This window comes from Bacillus rossius, chromosome 1 (assembly GCF_032445375.1).
Source record: "Bacillus rossius redtenbacheri isolate Brsri chromosome 1, Brsri_v3, whole genome shotgun sequence".
NCBI lineage: Eukaryota > Metazoa > Arthropoda > Insecta > Phasmatodea > Bacillidae > Bacillus > Bacillus rossius.
Window position 1 is genome coordinate 170,792,240 of NC_086330.1, and position 13,410 is coordinate 170,805,649.

The following is a 13,410-nucleotide window of genomic DNA, read 5'->3' on the forward strand; positions in this document are numbered from 1 at the left end:
GCATTCAAACATGCTAAATGTTACTAAGATTACTTTCTTGTGTAACTAGAGAATTTGACTTGAAATAAATTAATGTTGTAGATAAATTCAAACCTATAATGTCGGTTTTTAAATAAATTAAATGAAATTATACAGATGCTTTGAATAATAATAGACTATTAGCTTCATTTTGAATACAAATAGTGAACGAACGGTGCGCGATTGTTAAAGTCGCTAGTAGCTAAAGTATTGGCGCCTACGGAGCTGTATTTGATGTTCTGAAACATTGTTAGATAGTGTTATAAAGATAAGTATTAGTAACGGTTGTTCTTAAATTTCATTAAGATCTTCGGGGTATCGAATTGCTTCGAAGCTGTAGGTTCCAACAAGTCTTTGAGCGATAAAATACATAAACTTTCAAGTTATTTTCCACCAATAAGTATTTTAAATTTACTATATAAAGTACGTCAAAATTTATTTTGAAATGAAGCATAATCTTAGTAGAAAACCACATATGATACCACAAATTAACGATTAATTGTTAAAGAAGCTGGAATAGTACTTTAGTAGTCATTGTAATTTGTTTTCTATTCATCTGTTCATGCGTATTTATGAAATTTTTAGACACGTGAGATTTTTTACAATGTTCTCCAGTATCAGTCGCGGTGAAAATTACGATTATTGTAATGTACTCGCACAAAACAGAACAAGGGTACAAAAAGGATTCACCGCCAAAAGTAGTACACATTAAATAATTGAAGCTATAGCATCTCGTAAGATTCGTTTACCGTGCCCAAAAGTTTGAAATACTCCTCACTTACAAATAAGTGTAACTATGTTACACTGCATACTGATACAAACATTTTGGGACCAATAAAATTTTACGATGTAATTATAATATTCTATTAAACTGTACTCCTCCCCCGTGTATCCGGCATCCAGTTATCCGGAACTACAGTTATGAGGAAAAAATCTGCTGGCCCGTACAACACCTCAACACGATGCCCTCCACCCTTTCCTTTTTCCCCTCTGTCAAACCCATAACACCCATTCACTTGCCTTTTATGGTAGACGCGGTATTTGCTTACAGCGCTACACCTTATCTTTCAGGTCGCACATCGACCTCGGCCGGCAGCTAGACAGTGAACTGGCAATGCAGTTGTGGCGTATATATTTTGGACGTTTAGTATTTGTTTATACTGTGTTATGTGATGTCAGCAACAATTAACATTAATGTGTGTCCAGATGTAGCAATCCCAAATATGTAATGACCAAAAAGAGTCCTGGATAAATGTTTTAAATTCTTTAAACTAATGTTTTTAATAGATGCAATTAAATATATAATTGCTATGCTACACTTATTTGATAACTTTCCATTCACGTGTGACATTTGAAAAGTAGTATTGCATAAGGTTGTACGAACGTTCGAAATTTCTAACGCGAACCGAACTTTAAAATAGTTCGGTTCAAGTTCGTGTCAACAAATTTGGGTTCAATTTCGTTTTTTGTGACAACACTAGAACTTGTTAGTTTCGACATTTTAATAATACTAGAACCACGATTTTATGTATGCTCACGGCAAGGGCGCCCATATGGCAGTTTGTAAGGGGGGCCAGACTATAAAATAGTTTGTAAGGGGAGGGGGCAGACCTTCAAAAATTGACAAAAAGTGTCAAAAATTACAATTTGCCAAAAATCCTCAAAAACCCATACATTTTTTCCTCTTCCTGAAAGCTGGGGGAGGGGGCCACGGCCCTACCCTGCCCATGGGTATGGGCGCCCTTGGCTCACGGTTCCAAGGATGGCATTCGTAAAATCGCTGCCTTTGTAAAGTCGGGGCTGGCCCATTTGCCCCCCCCCCCTCCCTTTCTCACCATTTTATTTCTTTAACTTTTCGAACTAAATATATTTGGTATTACTTGTGTGTATTTTGTCGTTATAAACAACATATCATTAAATATTAACGACTATTACTGCAATGAGGGGGGGAAAAAACCTCCGGCCGCAGCGTGTGAACGTGGAATGCGCACTGGCCCGCCCCGCCAGCCCGGCGCCGCCCGCCCTTTCCCGTGCTATCTTCCCATGCATTCTACAGTCTCTGCGCTGCTGTTATTTGAAATATTCAGATACATGGAAAGTGTTATACAATAGTTTTAAAGATTTTGGAATCAAAAACAAACTAATATCATCAATTTAAAAATAAGTTACCTAACTTATTTTTCCGCCTTGCAGAAAGAAGCAGGTTTCCTTTGTCACTATTCTTTTTAAAACGCGTCTTATTGCCACCAATTGCAGCGTTTCCCACCTATTTTAATTTAAAAATGTAGCTTCGTGGTAGCGCGATACAACACAACAAGTAGTGACGACCTCCGACATGTGCGCCATCTGTTGTGTTACTGCAATGAACCTCTGCGTGCGGAGTGCCCGACATCTGTGTGTGGACGCGTGACTACGATGTGTAAAATTCGTTCTTCGCCTACCGATTACAAAGGTTACGGCGGAACAGATTTTTCATCTGGTATTGCTTCTAAATGCATCCTGCTTTTTCTAACTCATGCACACATATGTGTTGTAAAATATTATTATTTTGTTTCCCATTTCCAATAAAATTATACTAGCATTCGTCTACTAAACTTTGCCATTTTTAGGAATAATTAGTTAATAAAATAAGACGCATACCGAAATTTCGAGTAATAACATTTTTAAGATCCATCCTTACACTTAGGCGTCTGCGAGCAGAAGATTTTCACTTTGAGTCGAGCTCGAGCGAGTTTGCTAAAATACTCGCGAGTATCGAGTCGAGTTCGAGTTTTTTTTTTAAGTTTATTGCACATAAATTTACTGTGATGGAGTAATAAAATGTGAGAACTTTTGAGAAAAATATGGAAATAAAAAAAGAAACCATTATCATTGTTAGCCTACTAAATAGATAGACCTACATTAGAGGTCTGCGAGCCTAAGAATTTTACTTTGAGCCAAGCTCGAGCGAGCCTACTTGAAAGTTCTCGAAGCTTGAGCTTTTGTGATACAGTTACACTTTTGGGAAATTATTTTTACCTTAAACTTAGTAGGTATAATGTTTGAATAAAGTATTAAAATGAAGTGGGCTTATTAATTTTGGGTAACTATTTACAGAGTGCTTTTATAATTTGCACTGCTAGGAAAAAAAACATGTTTTCCATTGAATCTAACCTGTTTCCATTGGTTCATTAGTAACTGATATCATCCAACTAACATAACCACAGTTTACAAGTACGTATATGTTTGTGTAAATGTAACATATCTTTGGAATAATTTCATCCTTGTCAATTTTTATGGAGTCCTTACTGAGCTTCAACTAACTGAGCACCAAAAATCATGTTGTTTGAAAAGTACATTCACATTGTTTCAACATTTCCACTTTTCGGCACAAAAATTCTGAGAGAGATTGTCATAGAGTATTAAATTCTGTTCTTCAATCTATCATGCAGAAAAATAATTTGTTCTGCACGTTCAGGAGTTAAATTAGCTCTACGATTGGAGATGGTGTTTACAGCAGAAGAGAAGCGTCTTTCGCTGGCAACCTGTGTGGCTGGAATGCTTTAGTAAAATTGTTGGTAAAATGTAGAGTCGCGGTATATGCGGAAAAAAAATGCTAAAATTCCGAAAATACTTTTATTCTATGCTCTTTCACTTCCTCTTTTCAAATCAACCGGCGGAGATAAGTATTCAAATGAACCAATACGTGATTATTTATTTATATATTAGTGTTCCGTCGGAGGTATCGCGACGTAGGTGAACGACTACATCATTTCCTTCTAATGGCAAAGGAAATGTACCCGCCTCCAACTTAGGTGGGTTTTTAACGTTTCTAATTTTAAAGTCTTATTTTTTATTTGGATATTGTTGCGCAAGTAATAAGTAAAAAAATATTTTACGTGAGTTGTTAATGTTCATCATTTGTCCAGGTTTGTTAGGTCAGGTCAGTTACATTATAAATACTTTAAAACTAAAGAACCATTGAAATTAATTCACATTATTTTTTATGTCCGCTTAGTTTGAAATAATTAATAATGTAACTGACCTGACCTAATCGACCATTTTATTTATTACGCATTCACGAACACACGGCAAAATAACAAAAATGGCGTCGGTCTAATGGTTGTACAGGTGTTGTATTGCAAAATTAAAAAATTCTATATATCCTAAAGTATTTGGAATTTCTTATCTCCGCCGGTTTTAATGAAAAGAGGAAGTGAAAGAGCATATAATAAAAGTAATTTCGGATTTTTAGAAATTTTTTTTTCGCAAATACAGCTACTCTACATGTTCAAAATTAAAAAATTGGATATCTCCTAAAGTATTTGGAATTTCTTATCTCCGCCGGTTGATTTGAAAAGAGGAAGTGAAAGAGCATAGCATAAAAGTATTTTCGGATTTTTAGCATTTTTTTTCGCATATACCGTTACTCTACATATTAACCAAATTGTTTAACTTCAAAATTAGTGTCAAATATCTGTAACTTGTCATTAAGTTTAATCAATTTAAAGTAATAAAAATAGAAGCATTTTACTTGATTCAATTTACACTTGCAAAAAAAATTTACGCACAATAAACCTACATGGAAATTAAAGTCTTTTTCAATGTCCTGTAGTCTGAAATATGTTTACTCATGTCATCAAATGTAGAGCTGTACTGAAGAAGCCGATTTTGCCAATATTTAGTTGAATCGGCATTTCTGCCAACTTCCAATACTCTTGTTAATTTTCGGCCGATATTACTGAAAAACGAAAGAGACTGCCATAACCTAAAAATCCACGAGTACCCTTTTCACTTTTCGTAGTAGTACTGCATTCTTTCAGATCACATTATTTCTTAGCAAAATGTGCCAACCGTACATATCAAGATATAACATCTTTTTTTTTTTCAATAATGTTCTTTAATTTTAATATGTCCTAAATAAATACATTACCATCACGGTAAATACACATCTCGGTTATTACGGCAACTATAGTGCAAATGTGGTAACTATCATGCTTCTGCAGTAGTTATGGTATCTACAAAGAATCTTTAGTTCTTTTTATGGTAATTATCTTAAGATAACTATTGGAATTGTACTGTAGGTATGGTACATCATCCATATTTCTTCGTAAGTTGTTGTTCATTTGTCTTTTCTTCATATTTATGTTTACGTGCGCCATTAAACTTTCATAAAAATTTTAAACTGGACTTTATATCACACATTTAAATGGTGTAAATGATGAGACCCCGGACAATTGAAACGCTTTTTACAGTAAAATGCGGGAAATGTTTCCGCATAAAGCGGGAAATTCTTCCGCATAAAGCAGGAAAGTGATACATTAATGCTATCCGGAAAATTATAGAAGTAAAAAAAAATTAATCACGGAAATTCGTAAATCCCGGGTACGTAAAAATGATGTGTTCATGTATACTGTCACGTGCACCTAGCCGGTGCCACCGCCATTTCTGTCACGTGCCACTTTCGGAGGGGGGAGAGAATCGTAGCTCTTTACATAGAAACAACTCGCTTGGCATCAACTAGTCTTAACTTCATAAAATACTTTACTGTACCTAGGATCATAGGTTCGTCATCCCGTACAGGATGTCTGGTGAGAGCTGAACTAAGGAGATTTTGCAAAATAACATAATACTTAATTAAAATTATTTTATTCTTAAAGTCAAATACTCAACATCATTTTAAAGAACATTTAAATAGCGGGATTACAATTTAAAACAATAATCTCTTTACTTCCTTAACGATTGAACGACCTTACAAGAGAGAGAATGAGAGAACTTCACTAAACACTTCCCTAGTCCTTCCGAATACCTCAAATCATAATTAATACTTAAAATTAAAACAAAGATAAGTCCATACTCACATTTTCCGAAAAGCCTTTCTTGATCGATTACTTAAAACTAACGTAGGGGCCTCTCCTGCCCTTAAAATCCGAACGAACATTACATTTTAAAAAATTATAACTAAACGACTAGTGACAAGGGCCATTGCCTCCGCCCGAAAGCTTGAAGATGACTACATTATGACCTAACTTAAATTAAACGACTCGTGGCCTCTGGCGTCGGCCATAGCTTCCGCCCGAAAGCTTGAATTCCTACATCACGAACGAACTAACAACTCGTGACCACAGGTGAGACGCATAGCCTCCGCCTGAGTGAGCCTGAATTCCTACATCACGAACGAACTAACAACTCGTGACCACAGGTGAGACGCATAGCCTCCGCCTGAGTGAGCCCCGAGTCACCACTCACTTGCGCTTAAATTCGCGCGCCCTGCCGCGCCTACCATAACAAAAGCTCGTTATTGAAGTCAAATTTACTAAACAACTAACTAGAACATCTGGGAAGACTACCCCCCCTCTACCCCAATGTGCAGGCCACACCGCGCGGCTTGTTACGACAGCGCGCCCCAGTAACTGCGGCCCGTGGCTGCGCCAGCGCGCGGCCAAACAAACAAACAAAATTCTGCAAGCTCGCAGCGCGCCGCGCCGGCCCCGTGCCCCAATTACATGGTCACGCCACTTGCGCTGACGAGTGAACAGAGCAGCCAGCCCAGAGTCCCGTCAGTAAAGTCCCTAAATTTGATTTCAACAACCCTGCAAAATTTCAACCCGCGACATAACCCTCCCCTCACAGAGCTCGAGCCCCATCGAGCTACCTCAAAATTACAAATTGTCTTTTTCCATTAAACCATAACTATAAATTCCTCATTTCACAAAAATAATAATTTTCTTAGTTCCTTGCTGTCTGAACATACATCTAGATTCTGCATAAGATTTATTTTAAAACAACAAGTATTCATAAAATTAAATGTAAAACTTTTATCTGGTTTGTTCTCACAGGAACCTTCAGAGGCTCGAGTTCTCAATTCTAAAAAAATTGTTCTGTTAGTGAAGCTCTCTTTACAAATTAAATTACTGTTCTTAGTTTCTCAGTATTCGTTAAACAATGTGCAAATTCTTGATAATTATTATTTTTTTTTTTTTTTTCGGTTTCCGTTTATTACCATACTTCTTTCGTTCTTCAAAAAAAATTAAGTGTCCTTACAGTGTTTCAATTAATTAAACTCTTATCTCGTGAAGGTTGGTGCAACTCCTCGAAGTCAGTGTTGTCGAGAAGAGTAGCTCCCTGGGCTGGCCATCAGCAAACACCACTCAACTCCAACAGCTACTGGACTGGCTTCCAGGGCAGCTCACAACTTCTCCCCACATCTGCTTCGGAGTTGTGCCATCCTCATCACGAACAGATTACAATTCTGAAACATCATCAACAGGCATTACCATCACGCCTGACAAATACAAAACTAACTACTAAACTGCAATCGATGGGCAAGGATGCAAACACACAAAAAAAATAAAATTAATTAATTCAACTGCTAACATAAAGTATCCCACCCTTAGCATAATCTAATCAGGCAAATAATTTGATAGGAAAAACTTAAGGAAGGGAAACATGACCTCCAATGATTTTCCCTAACTCTTGAGTCTTGATCTTCTCTATACAGCAAATAGTCCCCACGAAGTAACTGGGTTGAAGGTCACTTCACATGACCCACCCATAACCTTTCTACTCTTCTTTTCTTCTGGGGGCAACCACAATGCCCACCAATCTCTCTCCATGGTGCCGAACCAGCTATCCCATGAGAGTAAACAACGTAGTCAATAGAAGCGCAGAGGGGAAACACCAATCTCTGGCTTGTCGAGTCATAAAACTGCTTTATCTTCTTCTTCTTCTTCTTCTGAGTAAAACATCTGATTAATCTTGCTACTATTCTTCCCAACAATAAAAAAAAAGTTCATCAGGTATCTTCATGAAAAAACATTCTAACTAATACTAAGTCTTCTTTTTCTTCTTTTTTTTTCTTCTGTTAGATGTAATAGAAGGCCATGTTAGGGAGGTTATAGGGAAAAAGAGTGGCCAATTCCCACCCCATCACCCACCTAGATCATGACTAATTAACTTTTAAACTTTCTATTTCAAACAAATAAAAAAAAACCATTTTTATTCAAATTTTTAAATTATAGCTACTTTTCCTTCATAACCTCAAAAGCAAATCAATAATTCTAAATGAAATTGTGATTTACTGCATCCTTGTTCCATCCGATCTGTTTGTTTATAACCTTTCTGGTAAAGTATAAAATTTTCAAACATTACTAATTCAAAAAAAAATTAAATTCTGGTGTCCTTTGAGTTACAATTAAATTTACTATTTCTTAGCTTGAAATAATTTAAGTTTTCAAAACTATTTCATTGTCTAATTCACAACACCTAAAAATCAACTCAAAACAACAAATCATCAAAATCAATAAGATCATCTGACCTACCTATCAGTACTGTGAACTTGAACTGTTCGTACACATTTATAATAAGCTATTGTATTTAAATTCCAACCTAAATAAGGTTTAAAAAAACTACTAATCCCTCTGTAAATTAAGAAAATTAACTTTAAAAATTAAACTTAAGGTATTAGTTCTTTTTGACAGCTACCACAACTCACTAGTTCCATTACATTACTATAACCTAAAAAGTTCTGTAAATAATGTTTATAACAAAAAAAAAACTCCAGTTACTGTCTTCCATAAAAAAAAATAAAACTTTACATGACCTTATTAATCTCCACTTGTAAGTCCATGGCTGCCAGCTTTCTCTTCTCTTGAATCTTCAGTCTTGGCTCTTGTTTCAGTGATCTTGTATCTTGTCTCTCGAACTCTTGTCATCTTGTAAACTGGACTGCTGCTCAGCTCATCTTAAGGAATCTGTAACAGTTTCAAAAATACATGTTAATTTAAATTACATAATTCCTGTTCTTTGGTCCTAAAAAAAAATTGTATTATTAGTACACATTACCCTGAAACAACATTATTATTCATTGTTTATTACTTAAAAAAAATGCTTTACCATAAAATCCTTTTTTGTTCTTTTCATTAGGCCTATTTATTTTCCTTCTTCTTAATTAAATTCTGCTTCAAATGTTAATCCTAACTTAAGACCTACCATCTATTTATTATTCATTACCTACATTATTTATGTTACCCTAAAATTCCCATAAGTTTCTAATACTTCCTATCAAAGACATTCTCTCTAAAAAAAAATTTACTTGTGACTCTTAACTTAACAAACTTAAAAAAAACTTTTACACTAGACTTAACTTATTATTCATTCTTAGTTACTAAATTTCTATATGTAAACTTTAGTACTTACAAACAAAAACTGCCTATTTCTCTCTACCTCTTAATCTCTTTCAATTATTACAATAATAATGTTACCTTGCATCTTTAAACTTTCTTCTTTTCAATTAAATTAGACATCTCATAACAATAAAAATTCTGCCTATACTCTTCTTATGGGTGTACAAACCAACAACAAAATTTCAAATTCTCAAGTTTCCTTATATTTAAATTATGCAATGCACATAACCTCTGTGGTGCCTGTACCCTTTTAGGCCTACCACCTTCTCCTCTCACATCATGACAACTCTTATTCCTCGGGGTCTGTATTCACTGTTACAAATCAAATATCTCAAAAAAATTAAAAACAAATTTATTATTTTAAGAAAACAAAAATTTACATTGAATTTACTATGGAGCCTGGAAATCTTAATGTCTCACAGCAGCTAACATGACTAAATCCCATGGAACCCCAGGTTTACATAACCTGTGCCCAAAAATTTAAGCATACCAGGCTTTCTCTGCACTGGTTTTACAGCATCACACACTATTTAGGGCCCCTGATCTGCCATCAGTCCCAAGGAGTTTTCCCACAACCCCTCTCTACACAAGCGCCTACCGCATTCCTCTCAATTGGCTATCGGTTTTACGGCATTCTTTTGGGATCCGACCATCAAGTTAGGGCTAATCGAACACTAAACCTCCATACTTCCAAACTAATGTAAATCAATTAAATTTTCTCTGTAAATTCTAAAAATCAAAAAAAATTATTCCAACATGCCAAAGAAACTTCCAAAAAAAAATTCATAATCTTATCTTCAAACCATTAAAATAAAAATAAATAGATTACTCTGTTTTCTCCTTAATAACTGTAAACTGTCAACAAATATCATGTCGTAAATTTTAACTATGCTTACTGACTCTTAATCATAAAATCTCATTTGTCCTAATTAATAAACAACCGATTTCCTTAAAATCTCACTGTATCTCTCACACTCAAACTTCACTGGCTGAATATCTCAATAAATTCAAAAACAATTATCTAAACTCTTAAAGAAACTCCTCCCCAATTATTCAAATTATTTCACCTTATTTTATTTCATTACTTAAAACACCTTACTCAAAAAAATTAATTAATTCCCTTCCATTATTATTTGACCAGAAAAAACTTTCTCATTAATTAATTTATTAAAATTCAATTTCACATTAGGCAAGTACACTAACTCTCTACAGCAATGTTTCTCATTTCCCTCCTTCCTAACTGAATCCAATCTTACTTAACCTCCAGGGAATTTACCTCACAAAATAACCAAATTCACTGTAGTGCCTATCTGCTATAGGCCCACTACACAGGGGGCTCTAACCCCACCAACAAACTTCATTGAAATGGTACCCTATCCCATACAGGATAGCCACTTCGGTACTACCATGGGGAACTCCTGCCCCAAACTACTCACAACTCTCAGGATTCTCCTGACCCTTAATTCCGTAGTCAGCCCATCTCCTATGGTCTGCGCTACAATTCCCTTTCTTCCCAGGGACACAACGCCTCACCTTAGGGTCCCTCGCCCTAATGAAAACATTAATTTTGTCTCTCTGTTCTTTTGGAGTAAATTCCCTCTACACACAAAATCTAGCCTTCCCAGTTTTCTCAATGCTTATCGATTTTATAGTGTACCTCCTTAATAATGTTTACAAATCCCAAAAAAATATTTTTAAAACCGAGGTAGAATTTAACTAACAAAAACATAAACAACTTACAACGAAACACTTCTAGCCTATACATCATACACTTCTTAAATTAAATTACTTACATACTGAAAGTTCCTCTTCTCCTAAAACACACTTAAATTTAAATTTATTTAACCAATAGTCTATTTTCTTATCGCTAAGTTACCGTACAGCTGATCAAAACAAGGTCACGGCCTGTCCACGTCTCCGTATGAGCCCGTGACGTCACCGAATTCCATCAGGTGCGCCAACCCTCGCTTGCGGTTCCTCCGTTCTCCGCTAGGTCTCAGCACCTCCCCGTCACGTGTTCACTCTGCCACGTCCACTGACGTGTCGTTCTGAAACAACTCTCAACATTTTTCTAATTAAAACAAAACATCACTATAAATTCTATAACTCTCTTTTACATAAACTCTCGTTTTCTCTTTAATTCCTTTCTAACGTTTATCCTTACCTCGACTGATTTAATTCGTACGTCTCGTCTCCTACGCGCACGAAAACAAAACAAACTTCTCTTGAAAATAATTCCTATTTACGACAAAAAACTTTATTTTAAATTATAATTCTCTTAACCTACAATCTTAAAATGAACTTCAATTAAATTAAACCACTTGCATTATCTCTAATAAGCATTTAACTTATAACGTATTCTCCTCACGTAATAATCCCCGATATAAATCTACAATAAATTCAACGACTTAAAACAACTTATCACTATAAACTTTATCCTTACAAGTATCCTCAAATAAACATCTGTTACGTCAAAAAAAAAATCTCAAAGACTTCCTCCACTATAGACTAAAATTCCGTAATCCTCTCCTCAAGTAAACTCTTAATAACCTGCTATCAGAAGCTGAAACTAACTTAATAATAAACATAAAAATCTACCTCTCTCTCTCCAGAAATAGAACCTACCCGGCGCCTCCACCATTTCTGTCACGTGCACCTAGCCGGTGCCACCGCCATTTCTGTCACGTGCCACTTTCGGAGGGGGGAGAGAATCGTAGCTCTTTACATAGAAACAACTCGCTTGGCATCAACTAGTCTTAACTTCATAAAATACTTTACTGTACCTAGGATCATAGGTTCGTCATCCCGTACAGGATGTCTGGTGAGAGCTGAACTAAGGAGATTTTGCAAAATAACATAATACTTAATTAAAATTATTTTATTCTTAAAGTCAAATACTCAACATCATTTTAAAGAACATTTAAATAGCGGGATTACAATTTAAAACAATAATCTCTTTACTTCCTTAACGATTGAACGACCTTACAAGAGAGAGAATGAGAGAACTTCACTAAACACTTCCCTAGTCCTTCCGAATACCTCAAATCATAATTAATACTTAAAATTAAAACAAAGATAAGTCCATACTCACATTTTCCGAAAAGCCTTTCTTGATCGATTACTTAAAACTAACGTAGGGGCCTCTCCTGCCCTTAAAATCCGAACGAACATTACATTTTAAAAAATTATAACTAAACGACTAGTGACAAGGGCCATTGCCTCCGCCCGAAAGCTTGAAGATGACTACATTATGACCTAACTTAAATTAAACGACTCGTGGCCTCTGGCGTCGGCCATAGCTTCCGCCCGAAAGCTTGAATTCCTACATCACGAACGAACTAACAACTCGTGACCACAGGTGAGACGCATAGCCTCCGCCTGAGTGAGCCTGAATTCCTACATCACGAACGAACTAACAACTCGTGACCACAGGTGAGACGCATAGCCTCCGCCTGAGTGAGCCCCGAGTCACCACTCACTTGCGCTTAAATTCGCGCGCCCTGCCGCGCCTACCATAACAAAAGCTCGTTATTGAAGTCAAATTTACTAAACAACTAACTAGAACATCTGGGAAGACTACCCCCCCTCTACCCCAATGTGCAGGCCACACCGCGCGGCTTGTTACGACAGCGCGCCCCAGTAACTGCGGCCCGTGGCTGCGCCAGCGCGCGGCCAAACAAACAAACAAAATTCTGCAAGCCCGCAGCGCGCCGCGCCGGCCCCGTGCCCCAATTACATGGTCACGCCACTTGCGCTGACGAGTGAACAGAGCAGCCAGCCCAGAGTCCCGTCAGTAAAGTCCCTAAATTTGATTTCAACAACCCTGCAAAATTTCAACCCGCGACAATACGGTCGATCATGTTACATTATAAAGTAAAGGATAATAGTGTTGTAAGACTTTTATTCCGATATAATGAGAGTCTTTTTTTTTCTATAGGTACAGTTGTCGCGGCCTCGTCTCTGGTGAAGTTGTGGAGACGGGGTGGATGTCGCTCGGTCGTTCAGTTGTTTGCCCGGCGCCAGCTCTTGGGTAGAGCAGCCTCACACTCTGAGGCGGGAGTGGACCGTTCGGCCCAGTGCAGCTGACCGAGGACGTGCTGACAAGGAGTAGCTAGCAGGAAGATTGGGTGTAGAAGAGAGGATGCCCGCGGTCTCACGAAGAGTCGCTAGCGGAAAGGATGGAAGTTGGAGAGAGGGATGCCCGCGGTCTCACGAAGAGTCGCTAGCG

The 13,410-nt window shown here is 36.8% G+C and overlaps 1 protein-coding gene and 1 long non-coding RNA gene across 2 annotated transcripts in view; one reads left to right on the forward strand and one right to left on the reverse strand.

Annotated features, from left to right (window-relative positions):
- Window positions 1–13,410, forward strand: part of LOC134527103 (discoidin domain-containing receptor tyrosine kinase B) — a 1,309,463-nt gene that overhangs the window by 1,192,718 nt on the left and 103,335 nt on the right. The gene's annotated exons all lie outside the window — the stretch shown is intronic.
- Window positions 5,631–13,018, reverse strand: LOC134527104 (uncharacterized). Its single transcript, XR_010074074.1, has 2 exons — window positions 10,976–13,018; window positions 5,631–8,750 (listed from the first exon to the last, which is right to left on the reverse strand). It is a non-coding gene; the product is annotated as an uncharacterized LOC134527104 (long non-coding RNA).